At 37.5% G+C, this 22,871-nt stretch overlaps 1 pseudogene; it reads right to left on the bottom strand.

Annotated features, from left to right (window-relative positions):
• Positions 1-5,320: 5,320 nt before the first annotated feature.
• The window catches only part of LOC144242663 (axonemal dynein light intermediate polypeptide 1-like), a 143,789-nt pseudogene continuing 126,238 nt past the window's right edge, over positions 5,321-22,871 (bottom strand).

Here is a 22,871-nt window from a genome sequence, read left to right as displayed (position 1 = left end):
TAATTTGACAATAAACTATTTGTAAAAAAAAAAAATAAAATAAAAGCTAATAAAAGAAATTGACAATAAGAAATATCAAAGTTCTATCAATAGGTAAAAATGATTATGCAAATATCAGTAAAAATATTCTATTTTCTATTTTGATTTTTTATATCCTCTTTATTTCTTGATCTTTCCATACCTGATCTCAATCAATGTTCTCCTTTTGGGTTGCCTACTCTTCCCTGTAAGTCCTGTGTAATGAGTAAGTTAAGGCAGAAGAAGAGCAAGCTGATCTCAGCCATGTCTTGGACAGATGCTCTTCAGCGAGTTGATGCTTAACCCTGAGATCTTGATAATGACAGAGAGGATCATTTCAAACTATTTAGATATCTCTAACCTGATTAAAAAAAAATTGATTGAGAGCCACCAAACCCAATAGGTAAATGGAGAACTAAATGGAATGTATATGGCATGAAGAAGTATGTGCATATAAATGCAGGAGCTGTGCAAAGGGACTTGAGACAGGATCTGGTTATGCTTTACTAGATTTTCACATAAAATACCCATTTAGAACAATGCACTTGAGGAAGTGACAGATACAGCAATATTCCTTATTAAAGGTATTGTATACTTGCTGGGGTTTTTTTTTTGGGGGGGGGTCCTTCTTTCTTATCTAATATATGACTGAAAGAAAGGATAAAAGAAAAGAGGGAAAGACAAAATAAGGAAAATGCAAAACACTGATTAAAGACCTACTTTGTTTCAGCCAAGAGGTCAAATAATTTATAGATTGTGCATTTAACCACCCAACAGTACTGGAAGAACCATTATTATTGGCATCTGCCAGATGAAAAAATGGTTAACAGTTTAACCATTTTAACTCATGTGACTATCACATGTCTTTTAAGTAACAGGTGTCTATTTGATTTCAGACTATTATTTGTTAATGTATTGACATATTAACAATGTGAGTGATTTGAATTGTGCTGTTCAGTGTGGTAACCACTCAAGTGGTTATTTAAATTTGAACTAGTTAAAATTAAGTAAAATTAAGAATGTAGTCCCACAGCTGCGTTAGCCACATTTCAAGCACTCAATCACCACATGTGCTAAAGGGCTACTGAAATGGACAGCAGAAATATAGACCATTTCTATCAATGCAAAAAACTCCATTGTCCAGAGCTTGTTTAAAATGTAGGCTTTTCATGGGTCAGAAATAATCTATTTCTGTTGATTTTTATAAGGCTTATTACTGTACATGCATTGTGATTTCTGACTCTTCTTTGAGAAAAATATTTCATGAGACAAAAAATGCCAATCAATCTTTGATTATTTTAACACAGAGGAAAATAAATTCCATGAAGTTCAAGTCTAAATTCTCAGTAGACCTCTGCAAAGTGATTGGTGAAATTTATGGGCACAGCTGGTTTGCAGTTGTAAAACCCTATATTTTTTAATGCAAAATAGCATCTGTGCCTGCTAATTGGATACTTAGGCATACACGCAATAAATTGCCTGGGAATTAGAAAGGTGTATTTCTTAAGTCCTGCCCACATCTTGCCATTTTGAGAATCATTGCTGGGATTCATTTTTCCTCCTTGTTATTCTTGTAGGGGAGGTGGAAAAAAGCCTTCTCCTTGTTATAAATATTGCCCATTGGGAATACATCATTCCTCCTTCTAATCCAGCTTTAATCCTTCCACGTTCTGAACTCAGAAACCACTGTCTGTTGTGGTAGCTGCCATTCAAAATAAGTTTGAGCTCTGTGATCACTGCCACCTGTCTGGTGAGAAAGGAAAACTCAAACTTGTAAATGCTACAGGCATCCCTGTCTTAGGAGTTGGATTCGAATGTTACACTGAGGCCATAGAAAAGCAGTCAAGATAAAACCTTGCCTCGCCTGTGTTTGAACATTTTAGTTCTTTGTGGGTATTCTCAAGTTTGCAGTGCAATGGCAACAATAGAATCTAGGGATATTCTGTTACAAGTTTCATGCAAAAGTTTATTAAATTTGCTCTCATAATTATTGTAAGCCCTAGAAAAGATGACTTGAGCTCTGGAGCCTATACTTCTTCCACCTGAGCAGATTGCTTTATCATTCTTCCGTGCACTGGTAATTTCCATTAGAAAGCTTGCTAACCTGGTATTGACAATTACAAGCCATAATCAGAAGGTGAAAAAGGCTCACCCCCTCTGATCTGTGGTAAAGCCGATACCAGCTATCTGGGAAGAAAAGAAACACAAGAAAGTAAACACCGAACTGCTGGCATATCTGCCCTTTTTATGTGAGCACGACAAAGTGTGAAACATGAATGCAGAGAAAGAGAATGATTTTCAGAGATTTAATCCCTTTAGAATAGAAAGCTTTGGTTGCCGTTTAAGGATCCTTTTCACCTCAAGGTCACAGCTTGAATCTCATCTGGATTTATGTATAGTGTTCGCATTCAATTATTTTTGAGCTCTTTCTGCAGTATTGCCTCCTTGCGTTGCATATATTGTTTATGCCCATTGGCCTTTTTGCACATTTGTCCTGCTCATTCTCGTCTGGTTAATATGCCCTGATCTTTTAAATTGGCTGATTGGGATATGATGGATGAGTCATCCTCCTTCCTCCTTTCTTCACCTAGATATAATCAAGTGGAAATCAGACTTCCTGGCCCTTGATGCTCAATGGGGAAAAAAGTGGGCAGTTGTGGTAATAGTGTAGTGCTTGGTAGACCTTGGCCCTTGGAAATGTAGGTTCTGCTATTTTCAGCCAGTGCAGAAGTATCAAAATAAAGAAAATCAACTGACTAAGGAGAAAATTACTTACTTAGAAAAATCACTATATATATATAGTGATATATAGTGTGTGTGTGTATATACATATGTGTGTATATATGTAGAAATATATGTATATAATACGTTAATATATTTGTGTGTGTATGAAGAGATGGACTACATATACTTATTTCAAGGATAACAGTAATTTTTATTAATAAACATTAATTAGGAATTTATTATGTATATGATACTACCAGGAACTGTTGGTGATAAAGGCTAAGTGCCATACCTTCCCTTAATTAACTTATTTAATAGAAAGAAATATATATTTGTGCAAAATAAAAATTAAGGCACAGAGCAACATGATGACAAACAAGAAATGTATAATAAATCTTTCAGACTCACAGTGACAGGAATATTGTGGTCTGGGCTGATTAAATAAGACTTCATACTGGAGGTAGGACATAGAGAAAATGTAGCACAAGAATTAGATAGGCAGAAAAATTAAATTGTAGGGCATTGTAGAAAGTTAGAAGCTGAGAGTATGCATAGAGTGGGCTGTGGACAAGGTGAAATGATTGGCATGGAGCATGACCCTTTAGAAGACATATTGGAGAGCTTTGGAGAAAAAGCAAAGCACCACTTTTTCTTTCACACATGCCTAGTCAATTCTTCCCTTTTGTGTCCTCATTTCTTGCTCCTCCTGCTAATGAGAGGCAGCAGAACTAGGGCTGTAGCCCTGTCCTACAGAATCTACAATCCCTTAGCTCTGAAATGCAGGGATGACTGTTGAAGGCTGCAAGATGAGGAGTCCAGCTTAGAATTCCAGCAGGAGAGGAAAACCAAGCTTAACAGTGCTCAAATTGTGGTTTGGGGCTTTAACATTTTTCTTTCCTTTTCTTTTAGAGCCATCAATTGCCTTCTACAGACATTGAATTCACTTACAAAGTTAGAACAGAGAAATAAAGTGGAATGCAATGATCAGGAAATTCCATTTGTTTTTTTCTCCCTTTCATCATTTTGTTGAATGTGTGCAGAACTATATGAGGTTATTCATTTGTACCCAAGCAGGAATATAGGATTTGCCATATTGGATCAGCCCATTGGTCCATCAATGTTGTATTCTCATAGCCTCTGGCACCAGATGATACATGAAGCACCAGAGGAGAGCAAACTTCCCCCCACACAAACACACAAGGCAGAGAGTCAATTGTGCAGTGCAATATATGGGGTGGAAGTCTTAGCTGCTTGGGATGGGACTATATAAATGGAATATGGATTTAAAGATGTCTACATAGGGCAGGCACTGCATCAGTTGAGGACCAATTTAGGCCGTTCTTACCTTTAGAAACTGTGTCCAATGTCTTCCTGCTCACTTTCAATTATAAGAACTATTATTTATCTCACAATAATAAATTGAAATAGTGCGATCAAACAGCCTCATTCCAGAAAGATGAAGACAACACTGTATGATAACTGACACATGGCTGCTTTCTCTCTGGTGAAAGCATAAATGCAGTCAAAACCAGAATTTAACATAATACCTCAGAATCTGACCCCTCTTCCTTTGGTAATTATTCAAATGGGTTCACAGTCTGTTCAATTACGTAGCCTATTCACTCATTCACTCATCAGGAAAAGACTGTGTTGTGTGGAAATCTACCCAGTGTGAAGGGAGCTACAAAGAAGGCCTTCAAGGCTCAGTATAGTTGGGGGGTTGAGGTATAATATGTGACCATAATGCAGGTGAGAGCATGGGCTATGGTCACAGCTGTGACCAACTGAAATAACACATGCATTCAGAGAAGAAAGTGACCAATTCTAGATGACCTGAGATGAAACAAGCACTATGCGATACTTTCTTCCTGAAGGAGAATCTGAACACAACATAAAAAAATCAGACAGTCCTCAGAACATAATATTTGTGCAAAGTAAAAAAATAATCTTCATTTTATCAAATAAATTATAGGTGGAAATTGTGTTCAGCTGTAGATAATTTTCCTGATGTGTATAATTGTGCCAAGTTATTTCTAGTTTTATTAAGGATTTTCAACCTGAAGCCCCACCCAGACCTGTTGATAGTGATTCTAATAATGAAGGCAGAGTCAGATACAGAATCTTTGGGGCTCAGTATGAAATGAAACTAGAGGGATCTCAGTTCAAAAACCAGAGGAAAAAGTACTCATTAAAGATATTCAAATATAAAGTTTTTCCCTTCATTCCATGGTCATTCCTTCAACCTGTCATGGTGTGTTTAATTTGCTATCTAATGTCATTCTAATTAGTGAAAAATTAAACTTAAGTTATTTGCATGACTTTTACTATTCATCTCTATATTGCAGAATGCCAGTTTTCAATGCACATACAAAGGCACTTGGGTGTGGAATCACCAAAATTGCACAATTCATAATCTGAGCTCATATGTCCATCTATATTTTGTTCTTACCAGAACAGTGGGCCCTCCACAAAACTAAATTATTTGCATTTCACTTTTTTTTTTCTAGGAAACTAGCTCTTTTATTACAAGGGCCTTATGATGGGGTTACAGTGCTTGCTGAGACCCATATGGAAATTTTCACTTCTGTGGGGCAATAATGCCTTCCCTGTGGACCTTCAGCTGCGGATTTGTCTGCTTCCCTTGAAGAATTGAAACTCCTCTTCGTGCTTCTTCTTCAGCTGTCTCCTTTCATTCTCTCACTTCTCGGTGGCCTCACACTTGGCCATCTGCTCCTTGCTTGCCTCTCCAAACTTCTATTTCTGCACCTTTCCTCTCCATGTCTGACCTCCCCTGTTAGGCGCAGTTTGTTCCTTGTGCCAAACACCACACTGCTCTCATATAAGGCCCTGGTAGGCAGTGATGATCATTCGGATGTCATGCTGGACTCACACCAAAAGCACAGTTGACTGTGACCTCCTGGATCAGCTCGTCAAAACACTGAGAGTAGGGCTCCTCCTAGAGGTGCACCACATCCATCCTGGTGCTGGAGGTGCTGAACACCTGCTGGATCCATACCTGCATGTCTTCCACCCCCTTCCTTGGGGGCAGGGCAGCTTTCAAGATTTCTTCTGCCTGCTTTGTAGGATCTGGGACACAGGAAGCTTGGTCTTTGTTGGCTGTTAGACTGGACCCGAGGATCTAGGCCCCTTTTCTCCGTGTTCCAGCTCCCCAACACCTGGGAGTAACACTTGAGCAGAGAGTCCGTGGCGGGGGAGGGGGTCATGGGCGGTAATACATTTCACTTTTTGATATTCATGTATTCTACCAATACTCTATCTTCAGCTTAATGACAAGTAAGAAGTAATTGAAAAGAAAAGAACTGTGGGTTGCCTTATCTTTTTCTTTCCTTCTAAGGCATATTTGCAGTGTAAGTGGTTAGCTAACACACAGGGAAGTAACTTGAGTAAGAAAGGATATAACAGAGATCCTGGAATGTTCATGATTCTTAGGCTGCAATTGTCATCATTCCTTATTCAAAGCAAGTTCTGGTTCAAATGGAAAGCATGATCTCTTGGGGGAAAGCGTGGCCTTACTTAGCCATAGATATAACACATTTACCTTATACTTTTGAGTCTTATTGAACTCAAATTCACTTTGGGTCCATCAGAATTCTATGCTCCTGGTAACTTGTAAATTTTAAATGCAAATGGTTGGCAAATAATGTTGGTAATAATGCATATTTAAAGTATCTACTCTGCTCACACGCATGCCCTATTGACCCACTGAACTTCACTTATAAAATACAAGCTCAAAGATAAAATTATTAAATTCAAGATGGCAACAGGACCATTAAACCAAATACCAAGCCCCTTTAATACAGAGCTCTGTGCAACTACACAGGCCCAAGCCCATGAAGTTGGCCTTAATAATAATACTAATAAAATGTCTAACATTTATTGTACAGGGATATGTGATAAAGCTGCCTGTATATGTTATATCTTTAATTTTTGTACCAGTTCTATTTGATGTATGAGGAAATTGAGATTTTGATATATTAAACAATGAGCTTCTAGGTCTTTTATATTGAAAGTATGGCTCTCTGGACCATCATCAGCCTAAGTTTGTTTGGAATGCAAAATCCTAGGCCTTATCACAGACCTGCTGAATCAGAATCTGCACTTTCAAGAGCACCTCTTGTGATTAGTGTACACATTAAAGTTTGGCAAGCACTGTCTGAGTTACTCTGATGACAAACAGAAGGGACCACAATATGTATCAAATCCTATCTGACTCCAGACCTTAAATATGAAACCAATACCCTGCTGTCTTATATAATTCAAATTTCTAATGATGGTCCCTAGTCATGTGTATTAAAAGACAAATCTAAATTCCAAGTGGTCTGTGATTTGGACCATTGGCAATAACCACTGGCCTGGAAACTTCTATCATGCCTTCCAGTTTTATAAACTATGGTAACTTTATAAATCATATTCTTATGGAACACTAAAACAGTGTTGAGGAACACAGAGAAAGGGACATATTTCTGAGGTAAATGTAAAAGGCTCTAAGAGAAGATAAGTTTTGAGCTGGGTTATTTAGCTTGGACAAGAGAAGTTGGGAAAGATACTTGCAAAAGACCTTTGCAAAATGTGCAGTGCTATGCTCAATGAACACTGATCAATTAGTTTCCTAACTCCATAGAGCTCTGTAGACTTCCAGATGGACAGACATACCTCTTCTCCCTAAATAAAATTAATCCATATGTAGGGAGAGGAATTTTACTAGGGAAAGATGATTCACCTCAATTCAATTATATGTTATGCAAATAGATATTGGGTTGCATATATATTAAATGCAGAGCACTATGTTTACTGCCATAGAGAATAATAGAGATGCAAGACACAGAACCATCATCAGCGAGCCTCTGCTCTAGCAGACGTTTAGTTATCCAACAAATACTCTATAATGCATAAGAGCTTTAGTGATATTAACTCATTTAATCCTCATAATATTCTTATAAAGAATGTGCTCTTTTCACCATCCACATCTTGTAAATAAAGAAACTAAGGCACAAAGAGGTCAAGTACTTGACCCAAATTCACACACTGGTGGGGACGGGATTTGAATTTCATCCACCTGTTTCCAGAATCATTGCAAAAGTGTTTGTAACTGCTTAATTGCTATTCTAAGCTGCCTCTAAGCCATATTCACAAATTATGTTATTACGAGAGAAAATAAAACTACAAGAGCATTGTAGGATGGGAGGAAGGACAGGTTTGATACAAAATTTTAACTACATTGACTGAAAATCTGCGATGACAAGATTTGAGATGTAAAGGATTAAGAGTGAACATGTTTGTTTTTTAAACAGGTATAAAACTATGTAATTTGAATATAAAACATTTTCTCTTGAAATAAAATAATATAAACTGTGAAGATGACCCTCTTTCTTGTTTTGTGTGTGTGTGTGTGTTTAACATCTATGCTTTTATAGTTGTTCAATCTAGTTACATAAATTACAAAAACAATTATAAATCAAAACAAAGAGTACATTTTATTGTCAGAACCCCAGGCACTGGGCATGTGACTCTGACTTCTTGAGCTGATTTTCAAAGAAGGATCTGGATAAGACAAAGGAGCTGTCAATGATGTGACTTGTGTCACTCTAAAAGTACTTGTAAATCTCATTCTTCTGCAAAAGATTAAAATATAGGCTAGGTGGATAGTGGAATAAAATATTCAAGGACACCATTTTGTTTTAGTTTGACTTTCAGGTAAGTAGAAGGGCCCTTGATTATCATCTGTTGTAGGTTGAATAGTGTACCAGAAATTCATGTCAGCCTGAAACCACAGAAAGTGACCTTATTTGGAAATAGGCTTTTTGCAGATGTAATTAGTTAAGGCAAGTTCATACTGGACTAAAGTGGGTCCTAAATCCAATATGATTAGTGTTCTTACTAATGTGACAAACATGCATAGAGGAAACACCATGTTCTAATGTGTGCTAATGCAACACTTGTGCAATGTGGCAAAGACACACATAGAGAAAGCATCAGGTGAAGACAGACGCAGAGATTGCAGTGATCCATCTGTAAACTAAAGAATGCTGAGGATTGTCAGAAACCCCAAGAAAGATGGAGGCAGGCATGGTAAAGATTCTCCATCTCACCCCCCAAGAAGAAACAAGCCATGATGACACTTTGACTTCAAATGTCTAGCCTCCAGAAATGTGAGAGAATCAATTTCTCTTGTTTTAATTTAGCCATCCAGTTTGTGGTGTTTGGTCATGACAACCCTAGGAAACTAAGAAAGTATCTGTTAGTTGGTTACTATTGAGCATTGATGATATTGCTGAACTTGGTTTGCCTGCAGTCCAACGAAGGTATATTTCATGAAGTCATTGGTTGATTTTATACTACTCAGTCTATCTCATATGGAAAAGTGTATTGTGCTTAGTTATAATTAAAAAGATAAGTAAACAAAACAAAATAGATTCTAAACAACGGCCAATACACTAATTGAACTATGGAGCCCAACATTAAGAAAATCTTTATGAGAAAATCAAAATGATTCCACTAGGAACATGACCTATTTCACAGAAATGGTATGCAAGCGTATCATTTATTGCATGAATGGATGAGTTACAGAAGATTTTATAAAATGCAGTTAGAATGTTTGATCATACATAACATTTGAAAATGTTTGTAACTGCGTCTAGTTTATCGTTGTTATTGTCTATTTTCCTATCCTGGTTAGCACAGAAGTTCTCAAAAGGTAAAGTACCTGTCTGCTTTTTTCAGGAAGAGTACGACAAGAGGACAGGAGGAGAACAGGCAGCTAGAGAGATTTTTGTCTACCCCTGAGTTACTCAAGAAGGAGCACAAAAGGGTATCTGCATGTTTGCAATAACCAAGATGGGTCAGAGACAAAGTCTCAGGCTGGTGACATAGAAAGAGAGAGAGAGGAGAGAGAGAGAGAAGTGTGGAGAGAATGAGGGAGGGAGAGACAGAGAGAGAGAAGGAGAGAACCCAGGAGTTAGAAAAGCTTTTAGTGAAACATACAACAAGCCATATGTGTTCAGAGCTACATTACGGACCTAACCAGGCCGAGAATCACCATCTACTGGATATCTTTGCAAATCTCTTCATAAAGCTTCTCTCCTTTAAACTAATCTACTGAAATATTTTTATCTTCTTATTCCTATGAGGAAAGAAAAGAAAACTCAATCTTCTAGTGTGGGTTTTTGTTTGTTTTTTTGGCTTTTTGGTTTTTAATTGTAAATGAATAAAAAAAGGTCTAGTCTAGCACAATCATGAAATCCCATCACACAACAGAAAATCTGCCTGTGAAAACTGTTCTTCTCATTACACAAAGGTCTGCAGTCAGCTTCCTAGCTGTAATTCTCTCTGACACCAGGGATATTAAGAGTGTGAAGAAAATGCTCAAGTAGATTATAAATAATAGTATGAGACAGAGCAAATTATATTTTCTAATAATTGTCATTACATTATTGGACCAAGGGTGGATAAAAAAGAATGAAAGCAAAGAGAATGTGAATGTAGAGGATCTGGAGTTTCACATCAATTCTTAGTAGTGGGAGTGGGTATAAAGAAATAGAAAGTAGAGACAGGGACAAGGAGAAGAAGGAAAGAGAGAGGGAGGAAAGGAATGAGGTAAGAGAAAGAGAATAGAGGATGGAAAGAAAGAAGAAAAGGAGGAAGGAAAAAATAAACCAATGCTCGTTTGTGGGTTGGTCCTGATATGACGTCAAGCATCTGAATAAAAAGGACTGAAAGACAGAGAAATGCAGCTGGACCTGTAGAGATAAGGGTGTGTCTGTCACCCAGGGGAAATAATTCCAGTTTCCATGGAGTGAGTAATTGCAAATATTACTTCTCCTTGAAAATAAAGAAAAGAAAATCATATGTGTTTATTGCATACTCACTGTCTTTACATCTTCTTACTTTATATAAAATTTTCACTGTCTTGGGCCTCCTGGGTGCCTAAGTCATTTCAGCATCCAAGTTGGGCTCAGGTCATGATCTCACGATTCGTGGGTTCAAGCCCTGCATCGGGCTCTGTGCTGATAGCTAGCTCAGAGCCTGGAGGCTGTCTTCGTATTCTATATCTCCCTCCCTCTCTGACCCTCCCCTGTTCACACTGTTTCTATCTCTCTCTCAAAAGTAATAAAACATTAAAAAAATTCACTGTCTTTATATATTCTTACTTTATATAAAATTATGCTAATGCAAATTCATAGGTATCAGTACTATAATGACTGAGAGAGACTTAGGTTCTGTCCTTAATTGGCCTATTACACTGTTGACCAAACTTCTCTGAAGCAGCTTTGCCTCCCTGACTACTTCACTTGATTTGGGGGATTATCTAACAAGATATTACATGAGAAAGCATTTTTTTAAAATGTAAAACACAATTCCTCTTGGGATTTCAACACATCTTGAGAGATAGCTGTTTGGGAGGATATTCCTCTTTTAACAAAAGAGAAAAGGCATTACTTTTTTATGGAGGCATTGTGAAGTGAAGTGTTAAAGCAGGAACATAAAAAATTTAAGGCCTGAAAACACACTACAAAGGAGAAAAAGGGTGTTTTTGTGAGCCGAGGTTGAGAATTATTTATCTAGATTGTTTATCTACATAGTCAAACCTGACCAAACAAGGACTTTGCTTATTGCAGTTTACCTTGATACTACCAGAAGCTGAAATGCACACTAAACAGGGACGAACCCCTAATCATATAAATATGTCCAATAGGAATAAATCTTCACTCCATTTGACTCCTAAGGTTAAAGGGAAAAGGAAGAGAAGAGACAAGGGATAGAACAGGGGTCAAGAAAGAAAGAATGAAGGAGATAAAGGAAGTCCAGATTATAAGGAAAAGGAGGGGAAGAAGAAAAAAATGAGTGGAGAGGCCAACAGAGAGAAGGAAGATGAGGTTATGTCAGAATAAGAACCGAGAAAAAAGACAGAGAGAAAAGTGAGAGATTGATTTAGCAAACCTATGTAAACATGTTCTCAGAATAGTTAAGTATCAAACTTGACTTATCTGCACATTTGCCTCCAGCAGAGACTACTATTCACTGTGAGATCCCTCTTAAATTTTCTAATACTCCATAATATCATTGAAAAGTCATTATAAGTCCTTAGCCTGAAGGAACACAGGTATAAATAGAGATCCATCTCTGTACTTTGTTGAAATTGTTTATAGTCACAGCTGTGTATACCTCGAAAGGACTGAGTTACAGTAATATTGAATGCTTATTCCAGCCTGAATTCCAACCTGATCCTTTGTTCTAGTTTCTTCTATTTCTGGACCAATAGACATATGGCTATTCAAATGGCAGATTTCCTAAAATGCTTAAGACGGAGTCAAGTATTATGAAAAATTAAGAATTCAGTTCAGAAACATTGTCATGCATTTATGAATTGTATGGGATTTTCTCTATTCTCCTCAGTTCCCTTCTCCGTCTGCAAACGGACTCATACCAATACCTACTTTTTTCTCTTTAATCCAAAGACCAACTAACAAAAAATAATGAAATGTCCTATTGGAGACTTCCATAGCGTCAAGACTGTATAAGCAGCACAGCAAGACTGTACCCAACAAGGATGCTCAAGCCTGGCATTCTAATTGACTGAATGAGTGGTTTAAAGAACACTTTGGCACCCACCCTCCACCCCTGACTTTTCTTGCTTACAGAACTCTAATTTAGTTTAGATATCATGTGACCATAAACTTTAGGGGCTCTGGGCCTGTACTCAGCTCCAGGGATGAATTGTGATCCTGATCCATGAGACGCAAGGGAAAACTTGATGCAGGCTTCTATGAAATTTTTAAGTGAGAGATACAGAAAAGGTCATGCTCTTTCTTCATCTTCTAGCCTTTGGATGGAGTCATCAAAGGCTATGATTTCTAGAGCTGTAGCAGCCATTTTGTAACCAAGAGGGCAAGCCTGAGGATAAAAGCTGGCATCCTGAAAATGGAAGAGAGAATTTATAATCTTGGTTATTAGCCCTGGAACTTCGAACTTCCACACTTCCAAAATTTTAAGCATGTAAAATAATAAAACACCTTTATCTTTTCATTCTAATACTAATTGTGATTCTGTTATTGCATCTAAAAATACTCTGATGCAAACAACTTCCAAAGAATTTAACACACACACACACACACACCCCTACACATGCAATTTTAATTGCTGTGTAAGTACACTTATTAGAAGGAAACGTGGAGTCAAAGGCAGAATGAAGATGGGATATTCTTGAACAGATGTATGGAAAAGATTCAGAAGCATGGTAAAGAAGTAAATATTTGACTAAGTGATACCTTCCAGAAAATTGGTGAGGATGAGATTAAGTGAGATGAGAGGAAGTGGCATTAAAGAAGAGGTTTATCTTCTGAAACTGAAATGGAGCAGATAAGAATTGATACTAAGCTATATTCACAATTGTGGAGGAAGAAAGTTGATAGGTTTTATCAATAATCACTTGAATTTTCTCATTAGTGTATAAAGGTTTTGATGACAGGGTTTGAGGTCAGGTTTGGTGGTTAGTATACCTGCCAGGCTGGGGACTTTTCAGGAAATTGCTGAGAGAAATGAGAGAAGCTGATGAGAAGGACTGGTAGGGAAGAGCCAAAGTTCCAGTTAGAGAACATTGCTTGCTGGTGGCCCTCAAGGTTACAGGAATGGTATTTCTCAAAGACCATTCCATAGTCTGAGCAGAGCGATTGAGAAGATGAACTCTGATTGGAGAATTTCCTGGGAAGACTTGCTAAAAATTTGTGAGTAGAGCATTTTGGGTTAAATACTGGTTTTGTTTTTGTTTTTGTTTTTGTTTTTTTACCCATAAAGGCAGGTACACTCGCCTCTCAAGGATTTTCAGTCCAACTTGTTTAATTCTTAAAGGTCTTGAGCTAAAGATCGATAAGCCTGAAAGAGACCTTTATTAGTCACCAAGTTCATTTTTGTGTTTATAAAAAACATTAAGAACTCTCCCATGTATAAACTCTGCATTTTTTTCTCTAAATGAAACACTTTCATATTGGCAAGATAACAATATTTTAAGTGAGGATAATATGAAAAATGCTGCTATCCAAAACAAATAAAAGTTAAGCTACTTTGAATAAAGAAGAAGGCAGAGGCCATGTGCCCCACCCCACCTGATTACCAATTGTATTTCTTTTCCTTACCTCTGTATTAGCCCCCAGGCAACTCCTTTGAACATGAGTGCTCCTATGAACACATTTCAACTAAAACTAAAGAATAAACTTAAATTCATTTGCTTGGTCTTAAATTGATGATTTGAGATTTTTTTATTTTACTTGTTAAATTTTACTTATTTATTTTTAGAGAGAGAGAAAGAGAGAGAGAGAGAAAGGCAGGGGGGTGGCGCAGAGACAGAGAGGGGGACAGAGGATCTGAAGCCGGCTCTGTGCTGTCAGCAGACAGTCCAATGAGGAGCTCAGACTCACAAATCATGAGATCATGACTTGAGCTAAAGTCAGACATTTAACTGACTGAGCCACCCATGCACCTCTGAGATCTTTTTTCAACAAGATCAACCATATAAATACAATAGCTGACTACTAACCTGTTATAAATCAGGAACTTCCATACACTCCATGTGCTACTGCATTCTCTAACAGCATTTCTAACCTAGGAATGACAGATACCAAAAGTAGCCACTATTCACCATCTACACTGACCTTGAATTATGACTTTTCACTTTTCCTCATTTTTAAATGGAAAATCTCCTTTAAAAACTAGTAAAAGTGGGTATCTTACTAAATATTTCCAGTGAAAATAATGGAGGGATTTAGACTGCTCATGGTATAAAACTTATCAGAATGGAGGAATCTTGTATTAAAAGTGATCTGTATTTTGTTAAAATACGTTTCTCAGATATTAGGTCAATTAAAAAAAATTCTGAGGTATTGCGTTGGATCTACTTTATTTGCAACAACCGGCTTCATTGCCAGCTGAGAACAAGATAGATACCAAGAGATGAAGATGCCAAGTAGGTATGCCCTAGTTTAAATATTCTGATGGTTAGTGTCAGACCGTGTGTTCCAATCTGAGGTTAGAAATCATGATCACAAAATTAATGAGTATATTATAGACCCAAAGATCTAGAAGAGAGCAAGATGGAAAATGTGAGAATTTAACTTTCCCCCATAAAACCACAACAAAAACATTCCATACTTTCTAATGTATCTCAGGCTTTCCTGTACAAACTGCTGATTTTTCACACCTACGTATACATTCTCATAACTCAAAGCCGCTTTGGGTCACTACTCCATGTTTTTGTTATTATCTGTGACTATTATTCACTACAGCTTATCTCCATTTCCTTTCCATTTCTTTGTATTTTGCTAAAACTCTTTTTCAAGGTTCAAGAATTAGGCAAAAGCAGAGCTGTTGTTTGATATGCTCAAATGTGTTCAGCAAAGCTTTCTAATCACCTCTGTTAATGTTAAGTATTCTGTGGAATGAGAGCACTCACTCCCAAGGAGATACACAACATTTTCCGGAACTTCTATTGCTATCATTTAACACAACACCATGTAACTGGACTTCCACAAGTTCCTTCCTAACTTTACTGGAACCTCTGAAACCTGACTCAATCTATGTTTCAGTTTCAAGTCTCAACATTATCCACACTGACACGAATACCAACCATCATCCTGCCTTCACCTCCTCAATCTTCTCAAGAATTTCACCTGAACTCCATGTAAATTTGCCACATCTATGTGTACCCAGAGTATTTTCCCAACCTGGAATACTACACATTAGAAAATAAAAATACCAATGACCCGTCCTCTGACCCAGTCTTCAGAGAAGCCCTGTAATTCTTAGACTGCTTCCTGAAAGGTCTAAAGAAGGAGAGAAGGGACTCCTATCTAAGGCCCTTACCAAAAGCAAATACCACATAAAGTCATTCTTTCCCTGAGGATAAAAAGAAAGGGCAGCTCTGGTAAATTCTGCCAATCATCCCCTGATAAGGGAAGTAGTAATGACTTGTTATTACAGATAGATGGTTAACAACAGCCAAGCTTTCCTCTGCTGGTTGTGAGACTTCAGTGGCACAGACTTAAATGTTATCACTCTCAAAGACAGCATCATCCAGAAAATGGCAGAAGATACAGACTGTGGTGATGAGGCTCAATTGGACCATAGTTTTTCTAGCCAATGAAACCAATAGAGATTCCAAGATGGAAGGAATTTTGATTGAGAAACTTGTAGTTCTGGCAGGACACCAAAGTTGTCTTTTTCTGATGGTAATTTGGAAGAAACATCTGTCAAAGTGGTTTTCCTTTGAGTCCCAAAGTTCCAAAAAAAGGGGGATCGAAATCATTTGTGTTATTGTTCCCTGGCTCTCAGTTCCTCTAGAGTTCTGCATTGATGTCCATTCCCCACTTCTGATTAATCTTGGGCTCTGAATTGATCCAGTTTTTAGGCTGAGGAATCTAAGAAGCCTAGTCAGTAGCTTAGAAGCTCAGCAGCTCAAAACCAAGAACATCTTCATGATCCTTCTACCCATAAAAACTAAATTCTTGCAATCTAATTATAATTAAATTATTTCAATATATCTTAGTTCCACCAGCACAAACCATTGACTAATTCTTTGCAGAGCCATCCTGTTTGTGAACCTCAGTCTTCCCAAATGGGTACACAGGTTATTTGCAACTGTATGTTCCTATTTGTAAATGTTAGTCTGCTTAGGCATCGTTTTAGTATTTACTGCCTGTATTCATTCCCTTATTCGTTCAAAACTACCAGTTGACAAAACGATATTGACTGAGCTTCCACTAAGGGGTTGGGGAGAAGACCAGAGCAGAGCAGAAATTGGCCAGATCTCACAGCACCTTCACCTGTCCACTGACTGTTTCTTGATCACCAACCCCAAGATAGGTCAGCAACATGCCTTTGATGACAAGCTTTTCCTGGAGTCTCTGACCCAACTTCCTACAACACTGCCCAAAACCTAATGGATCATAAAATGAACTTAGCAGCACCACTGCTCATCTCCCTGCATCCTCACTGATTTTGTTAGCCCACAGAATCATTTCCTCCACTGCCTCACGCCCATCCACAATTGTTTTGGTTTTGCTTTCCAATCTAACAAAGCCACAGTCAAACCTCTGCCTTATTCAAAACAAGCCATTTGTGAGGAAGCTGATGCTAAATCATTTGCCATCATTTTCCTTACAGATTTTGGCATTTAACAGAGAGGGCAAAATTAAGAAAACAAAAAAGCAAAAAACTTTCTTACTAGGCAGTAAACCTCTCCACAATTGAGTATTCACATTGTTCATGGATCAGCAAACACCCCAGTTTGTCTGTAATTGAAAAAAAAACATTTGGCACATTTCTATTAAAAACCTTCCCCTTCATGAATGTTTAAACAAATTAACTCGAACAAGAGGCAGTGATATGCATATCAAAAACAATTCTTAAACCTGAAGTCAACTAAAGCATGGGGAAATCAGTGTGCTGGCAGGTATTCTTTCTAAATTTCACACTAACAATTTCCTTAACACCCTTTTCCTCCTATCAGGCAAGGGCTTTTGCTTTTATCTTGGTTGCTCTTAGAGTTCTGGTCATTGCGAAAGCATTCTTGGTTTACTAAAACCAAGGGTGACTTAGCATGACCATAGTCAAATTAAGCTGGTACATTCTGTTCCACTAATTAGTCTAAGGCTCTCTCACTGGTAATTAATGGTGTTCCATAGATGTCTATTAGAGGACTCATCTGAAGTGCATATCCAGTAAGATCAGTTCTACTTACCTAACTGTAGTGGTACATGCAGACTGAAAGATTCTGGTGTTAGTTCTGAACCCAACTAAGTCTGTGGCATGGGGAGAGTTGACTTAGTCTCCTCATCTGTAAAATGGAGCAAGGTGGCACCTAAATTATGTGATTCTAAGAAGTAGTCACTGATTTTGTTTTTCACCCCACTCTCTAACTTGGCAAGTGTGTGCATGGTCTAAAAGACTCAGAGATTACACATCAAAGTAAAATATATGTACAAAGCATAGGATTTCCTCAGAACCTCTGCTAAGAGAAGAAATCTAAGTAATCTCAGTTCTAGGGTATACGCATCCTCTGGGATCATAGTTAGAGCCTTTCCATTCTTATTTTCTTTAAAAACCAGGAAAGATTTGGATAAACTTTTATTCATTCCTTCCCCTGAGATTTGAATGCTGAAGAGAGCATCTCACCACATTGGATCCTGGATCTCATTAGTCTAGGACCTCCTTACTCAAAGAGGTCTTTTTCTCTGGGAAATGTATGCTGAGGTCACTACCTTTTCATGGGGCTTATCAAATTCAGTTTAGACAAGGAAAAAGAAAAGACAGAAAGGAAAGGATAGAGGACAGAAGAAAAGGAGAGAAATGTAAAGAAACAAAGGGAGAGTAAGAGACAGAGACAGAAAGAATAGACAGAGACAGAGAAAGAATGACTCTCTCTTTCTCTCTACCCTTCCCCAAGTCTTTCCCTCTCTCTCTCAAAATAAATAAATAAACTTTATAAAACGGAGATGTGCCTGGGCGGCTCCATTGGTTAAGCCTTAGACTTCTGATTTCTGTTTCTGTCATGATCTCAACATCGGTGGTAGGAAGGAGCCCCCTGTGAAGCACTGCCCTGCCTTCACACAGAGCTTGCTTAGGATTCTCTCCCTCTCTTTCTGCCCCTTCTCTCTGCACAGGAATGTGTGAATGCCCTCTTGTTTCTCAAAGTAAGTAAGCAAACTTAAAAAAAAAAAATGAAAGGAAAGAATGAGGTAAGGAAAGGAAGATGGAGAAAATGGTAGAAAGAAAGATGGAAAAAAGAAAAAGGAAAAAATCCTGATCTCTGGAATTTTGGGGAAGTTGTATGAGTTAGCAGTATACAACCACAATTACAGGAGAAGTTATCCTTCCCCTATAAGTAGAATAAAACAACTTTTGACACCTTTTAACTTTCCCTATTTGTCCTCCTTGCCCTGATTTCCCATTAGTTATGATTTTGTCATGTTATTAATTACATTTATCTCCCTTAATATCTCTTGAGTGCCTTATTACTAGTAAGAGAGATAATTTTGACTCATTTTCATTCTCCAAATAATCGTTAGAAATGGACAGATGATGATATGGAAGTACTTGGTATCTGGAAGAGTCAGGACTTCACACACATACCACTCCCCCTCCCCCTCACCATTGGACCACCTTCCCATCTTTGAATACTTGCTGTTTCCTATAAAATGTAAACAAAAGTCAAGTCATAGGGTATGCTCTACAAAAAAAAGAATGGTGTTCAGGTGAGAAGAAGAACTAATCAACCTTATGTTGACCTAGAGCCAGAGGCCAACAAGGATAGCCATGTTGAAAAGTTAGAGCAAAAGCAAAAGAATGGAGAACAGATATTGACATAAACAATTAAAGTCTACAGGAAATCATCTATGGGAAGGGCCTTTCCCATAAATTTGTCACAAACTCAACACCTTTAAAATTGGCTGACTACAGAAACTTTTGTATTAGTGCAGACATTTTTGGATGATGTTGCCCTGTCTCTACAAAATTCCATTTCTGCTTTGAAATCTCCACACCTCCCTCCCTCCATTCTTGCATCCTTCCTTCTCTTTCTCTTTCTTGTCTTCTCTCCTTCCCTTTCCCCATATTGTATAAAGTACACAATTTCAGAGAGAAAAATTACATCAACTACTCTGATTTCATTAAAATCAATCATGAAAATGAAGAGCAAATTCTCATACTGTTACCTTTAAAAAGTTATAAAAATTGATTGCTTGTTTTTCTCTTCATTCCTGTTTGATTACCCCCCTCCCAGAGATAAGTATTATAAATAAATACAGATTTAATCTCCGTGATTCACCACCAAGGGGAAATGTGTAGTTCACATGAATGGTAGAAAAGATAGACATAAAAAAAGACCCCTCTGCCGATCAAACCTTTCATTTCCAAGCAGAAATAATTACAGTGATGGTCAGTGGGGAGATTTGAGCAATTTACAGAGGTATAACAGCGGTTCCTATCAACACGGTTTTATATTCAGGGCAAGGCATAGAACTCTAGGTCCTGAAGCATTGCCTATAATCTTTATTTCATTTTTAGATGTTATGCTGTAATAAAATGTAAAAAGGGAATACATAAAAAGTTATAGAGGTGGGAAAAAACATGGTTTGAAGTTGTATGGCATTTCTTGACAGGGCATGTTCCTAAGGATATGCAGAGAATAACAAATGCCATTTGAAATAAGTACACTAGAGATCTGAAACTAGATTGAAAACCCAAGTCAATTTTCCTGAGTGTCATTTGATTAGCTTTCTTATATAGAATGGAGGTTTAAACAATGCTGGGATTCTGAGTGCAGAGGTGCTTGGGAACACAGTGAGAAATGGGTTCCTCCCACCAATTTCATTCCGATGGCTTTACAACATTATCTTTTCACATTCTTCCTGTGTTTTTGCAATAATCCACAAATGAAGCAATGTCAGAGAAAATGTGATTGATTGTGGTGAAGCACGCGCACATACTCACGTGCAGCGAGTTATTTTTCTATTCCCTTTCCAATTTGTCCCAGAGTTGCTCCGGGCAAATACCTGTAGCCTATTGCCGATTTTTGGTAGGAAGATAGAAACAAAGTTCTCAAGCTTGAGGGGGAATTTTTGCACAGGTTACAAACAACTCAATTGTGCCTAGTGGCTGTTTTCACATAGAGGGAAATTTCTCCTGTTTTTGCCGTGATGTTTATTCCAGTTCCCTGAGACAGATTAGAAAGTCAGCCTAAATAGTAGCTAACAATTATGTTTAGGATAGAATTCCTATATCACTCCCCAACCCTCTCTGTTCCTTTTGTTCTGTCCACACTGAATGGGGCAGATATTTTGTGCATGATAATGAAAATACTAGCCTTTAATCCAAACATAAACTTGATTTCATCAAAAGTAGATCCTAGCTTCTATAATATAAACTCTTAAAGTATTATTCCCATTACTCTGTTTTCTTCCCCCGCAAAAAAATCTACCTCTACTTACTTATAATCTTTTGCTCCCTAAAGTTATTTGTGTATTTGTGCCTTGTAGTAATTACATTCCTCTCCTGCCTTCAAAACCTCTGGCTCCTTTTGTAAATTTCATCAGCATTTGATTAATTTGTTCCTGTCCCTAGGAATCCTGTTCTGACGAGACTGCTCTAGGTTTCCTAATCTTACAGAATGCACAAGCTGATGGTGTGTGTCCAAATCTCAATACTTGAGTTCTTATAGTCTAGGGATAGATAAAGTAGACCAACTTTAACTGTTTAATAACCACTGGGCTATTTGCCATCTCAGTCTTCTGTAAGACATTTCAATTGCCAGCCAAAGTGGGGACAAGATTTTTAGTGGGACAAGATACATTCTGAAATATCTGGTGTTAATCCAATGAATGGTTGGAATTTCATCTTTGTTCTAGAGTCACTGTCCCACTTGGAAGCATCTAATAAAGCCTGAGAATGTTGTGCATGTATTTAGAACACCCAAGTATTTCTTAGACTGTATCAAACCTTAGGCATTCTTTGCTCTTCCTTCTCTTTTATTGCAGTATGTATGGCAGATGTCCTTGAACTCTAACTAGTAACAGTAGTCTTGACTGAAATGCTATCACCTCACTAGAATTGAATGAACATTTCAAAGGAATGAGGGATGGCTACTTTAGCCCAATGTATAGAGGGGAAGCCAATGATATGATATGAACAGAGATGGGTCTAGTGGAAAATGAATGAGCTAGGAATTCAAATGCAGTCTTTCTAGGGTGGGTGAATTTCTGAGCTTACAGCAGCAAATTGAAGTGTCTTTGGATTATTTTGGAGAAAAACCTCCACAGCAAAATAATTTATTTGATGAATTTGGCTACTTCTACTGAATGGATTCCAAAATAATCTTTCACTTTTCCATTTTATTTTGATTATGTATAAAAACAAAATGTAATGAGAAGGCATTTATCCAACTATCCAGTAAAGTTGCCATGAACATTCTTTATAATTAGCACAACCTGCCTTATTCATGAGGACCATGTCATGATTCCCAAACAAACCCTAAAGATACTGAAATCAAGTGTCCATATTGCTTGTTTAAGGATGCTTAAGTCTATTGACATTTCTTTTAAATACAATGTCTGCATTTCCTTGTTTTCTTTCTTGTGATACCTGATTTTCATTTCATTGATGCAATTCCTAGATTCATCTCTCTATTACTATCATCAGATTACACTTTATGAAAACCTGGGGGAAAAATAAACACTTTCATAAACACACACACACACACACACACACACACACACACACACACACACAGTTCTCTATCATCCACTGATAGCATTTTAGACAGGGAGGGTTTTTTTTTAATTGAAAATCAGTGTCAGGCTGCTCTCCTTAAGCTACCCTTCAGCCGACACCTCTCAGTCTATTGTCCAATATAGATTGTAAAACCCTGGGGAAGTTCAAGAGATTTCTGGAGTTTGGTTAAGCTATTGATAAACTCTTCATGGATTATCTCTAGTTCATAGACAACCCCTTTTGTTCCTGCTGTTCTGTTTATAACAAAGGATGCCACTTCCTTCATTCTTGCCCTAACAAGCCACAACGATAAGAATTGTTAAGGATTTCTTCACTGACCACTCTGCCTTTTGACAACAATTCTGAATTGTTCTTCTGGAGTTCAGATCCACTGGGCTGGCCCCTGACCCATTGCCTAAGAGTGTGCAGTGACACCAGAATCAGAGATGGTGCTAGATGGCAGCTTGGAAGGGGAAACGACATGTCTAATAACCAACAGGAAAGGCTAGTAATTAGCTGAAATGAGAATAATTAACTGAAATGACAAGTCTAATAAATTTTTACTTAAGTGTTGTCACATGGCACTTTGGGTTTTTAGTTTTCCATTTTAAATAATAATCTCAATGGAGTTTACTTTAGATGAAAAGTCACATCAAGTATGGAGATAGAAGTAATTCTATACACACACTCCATCAAATTTTGTTTTATCAATGTCACTTATGCTATGATCAGTAGAGAATGGATTGAGACCTCATATTGTTCCCTTAAATATATATTCTTTTTGTGTGTACCTCATTTATGCAGCTCAAAAACATTCAACCACAGGGATCAGAGGGAAAGTGGTTATTTTTAAT

This window comes from Crocuta crocuta, unplaced genomic scaffold (assembly GCF_008692635.1).
Source record: "Crocuta crocuta isolate KB4526 unplaced genomic scaffold, BGI_CrCroc_1.0 scaffold36, whole genome shotgun sequence".
Lineage (NCBI taxonomy): Eukaryota > Metazoa > Chordata > Mammalia > Carnivora > Hyaenidae > Crocuta > Crocuta crocuta.
This window is presented reverse-complemented; position numbering and strand designations above follow the sequence as displayed.